The following is a 3,509-nucleotide window of genomic DNA, read 5'->3' on the forward strand; positions in this document are numbered from 1 at the left end:
TAAAACAACCTATTAAAAATTAAGGAACTACTGCTCCTCATAAATTAGCAAGCAGGTTTTTTTTCTTATGGAAAATGAATTTTTACATTAACTTTTTAAAACAAGTTTCCATTTCAAATATAACAATTTTTGAAAAGATTATATTTATTAAACAACTTACCTAGAGGTTCAATTTTGCAATGCTTTGTAAGTTCCTGAGGCAAATATGCTGTTTTTCTTTTGTATTCCAAGGGCATTGTAGAGTTGATGGAGTTCTCAGAAGTCAACAAGTCCTTTTATTAAATCTTCATCCAAGACAATGTCATTTCTAGCACGGTAAGTGGGCAGTCTTTCAGAACTTAAAAAAAAAAGGCTTCTCTAGCTGTTGCCTTGCACATCCATTTTAGTATGTTAAACGAGGTTAACTTCTGAACTTCCAGAAGGAGGAAAAATATGAGTCTGCTCAATTGTGCCCAAAAAGTAATATATTTCCAAAATGGCCTATGAAAACCGCTTAGTAAACTTTAACACTTTAAAAAAAATACAAAAACCCCCAAATCCCCAAAAACCCTGAACCCCACATGCTCCATGCCACAGGCAGTTAATATTGAAATTAAGTTGATTGCTCTAATCATTGGCAAATGTCCATGCTGTTCTGGTAGTTCTAGAACTAGAGAGTAATAACTTATTTGATGATCTTTTGTCTTATCAGTGCCAAGTTTATAAATCTTGTCTATCTACCACACCAGTTCATATTGAAATCAAATTATTTTCTGCTTTCTGAAATTTTTTTTTTATTTCAGGGTTTGTTGTTGTTGTTTTTTTTTTGTTTTTTTTTTTTTTTTTTTTTTTTTTTTTTTTTTTTTTTTTTTTGCTCTTTGAACTAAAGTTCTTAACAACCAAGAATTGCCTCAACAATTTGTAAAAGTCTACATACAACATTTTTTGAAGGAAAGTAATAATTCCTTATCAGATCAGTTGATGTGTCATCAGCTCTTTCCGCTTAGAAATCTACTGGGAAAGGACGTCTATAAGTACCTGCCTGCAGTGATCTCTGCTTCAGGATGCTCCAGTCAAAGGTATGATCGCCCTCCTTGTGTGGTGGGGTCGTGGCATCGAAAAGATTTTTGAATAATTGCCTGAGATACGCATAATTAGGAGTTTCATTAAAGTGCAGGGAGCGGCAGTACTTCATGTAGGTGGCAAATTCTTGTGGAAAGCCCTTGCATAATACCTCAATAGGCATATTCATCTTTATTTCACGAATCTTTTCATATTTCTGCAGCCTGTCTGGTGCTCTTATTCCTTGCCAGGGAAGGCCTGATTTGTTGAAATACATCAATACATAGCCTAGTGCCTCAAGATCATCTCTGCGGCTTTGTTCAAAACCTAGGTGGGCATTGATACTGGCGTACCTAGCAGTGCCTGTTAAATTTTTATCTGAACGGAATGGGTTGTGCTTATTGTTCTTGCTATCACGATACTTTTTGGCTAAACCAAAATCAATCAGGAACAACTTATTGCGGTGACGCCCCAAGCCCATCACGAAATTATTAGGTTTGATATCTCTATGTATGAAATCTTTGCTATGTACATATTCAATCCTAGTAAGCATCTGGTCGGCTAACAACAAGATGGTCTTTAAACTGAATTTACGGGAACAGTAATTAAAAAGGTCTTCTAAGCTGGGCCCCAGTAAATCCATAACAAGAGCACTGTAATTTTTCTCTTGACCAAACCAACGGATATGAGGAATTCCCACGCCACCCTCGAGGATCCTATAGAGCCTGCTTTCATACATTAGCTGAGGGTGCGTGGTCCTCTGAGATTCAAACTTCACGGCTACTTCCTGACCAGTTAACAGATTGGTTGCGAGATAGATATCCCCAAAAGCCCCAGCCCCAATCTTTCTAATTACTTTATATTTTCCTCCCACAATAAACGGTTGCCTGGGGGAACTAGTAGAGGCCATGGCAAAAATCACCTCAGAAAACTTCAAATAATTTCCCAAAGTTAAAAAGGCAGGTATAGAGTCGGCACAAGTTACAAAATAGAAATCTAGCAGTTAGAAAGTCTTTTTTTTAGGAGAAAAGGGGTAAATAGAATAAAGAAAACGTAAGAGACCGAACCAGAAGACTGAGCTCTTCCTCCTTCAACCGCTAGCACGATCTGAGGCGACCACCCGCCGTTGCTCGATTCTGATTGGTGCGCGTGAGGGCGTTCCCAGCGGCTATAAATCAGAACTCTCTGACTCCCAAGTTCCACCAATCACCGGCTTGGTCTGTGGCGCATTCTTGAGGAGTTTACAACCTCAACCTGGGGCTACAGTAAAATGGCTGACGGGTAGAAAATGACCTACAGGAACGTTTTGACAGGGTCATGCAAAGTAGGCCTACCTACCCACACAAAAGAAAGAAATAAAAAGGAGGCTTTAAAACGATCACTGTTAAAGAGGGCCCACGGGGAAATATGAGTAAATAGGCTTCAGAGAATAGAATATAGGGATACAAAAGACTTCCTAAACTCATCTGGCATCCCATCTCTCCTGCAAGCAAAATAAGTATTGGATGGGGATGAGTAGAACAAAAATGATTAGTGGAGAATTACAAAGGAAGGTGGGTATATTTATCTAAGATAAATGAGGCAATCTGGATTTTGTACAGACTGAGTTTATCAACAAGCCAGGAATAAAATATATTCCATAAACCACAATAATAGCTCACATTTGAGGAGTTATATAGCTTAGCAGATTTTTCACCTTTACCACAATGTTGTGAGGAAGGGGCAATTGTCTTTTTTTTTTTATTGGAGAGGAAACTGAGAAGAGCTGAGGTACTTTTCTCATATTACCTGATTTTTATCTCAAATACTCTGAGAAAGGGAACACTGTTGTCATGTTCATTTTATGAATGAGATAACAAAAACACTAATATCTTTTCCTTATGTTATCCCATTTTTACCTCATGACAATCTGATGTAAGGAAGAGGTTGCTGTACTCATTTAAATTTTATAAAGGAAGACACTGAGATCCTGATATTTTTATCTATTAACACATTTTACCACAGAAATACTCTGAGGAAGAAGTCAGTGTTGTCATAGCCATTTTATGAAGTAGAAAAATGAAGCTGTGAAGAAAATTTTCTATTTTACCTCACTAAAATACTCAGTTTTCAAGTTAGTTTTACTGAGGAGGAAAATAAAGTTCTGAGAGACTTTTCTCACATCTCCCTCCTCAGTGTTACCTCTCAAAGAATCTCCAAGGGAAAGGTTCACTGGATCATTTTCTTCTGAAGAAAGAAAAAAACAGATTTTCAGTATTACATTTTTACCTAACAAAAATCCCATAAGAAAAGGTTCATTCAAATCCAACCATTCTGGAGGGCAATCTGGAATTAGGCCCCAAAAGTTATCAAACTGTGCATCTCCTTTGATCCAGCAGTGCTACTACTGGGCTTATACCCCAAGGAGATCTTAAAGGAGGGAAAGGGACCTGTATGTGCAAAAATGTTTGTGGCAGCCCTTTTTGTGG

The 3,509-nt window shown here is 37.6% G+C and overlaps 1 pseudogene; it reads right to left on the bottom strand.

Moving 5' to 3' along the window:
- Positions 1 to 861: 861 nt before the first annotated feature.
- On the bottom strand, positions 862 to 2,132 carry LOC100926869 (annotated as a pseudogene).
- Between the last annotated feature and the right edge of the window lie 1,377 nt (positions 2,133 to 3,509).

This window comes from Sarcophilus harrisii, chromosome X (assembly GCF_902635505.1).
Source record: "Sarcophilus harrisii chromosome X, mSarHar1.11, whole genome shotgun sequence".
Lineage (NCBI taxonomy): Eukaryota > Metazoa > Chordata > Mammalia > Dasyuromorphia > Dasyuridae > Sarcophilus > Sarcophilus harrisii.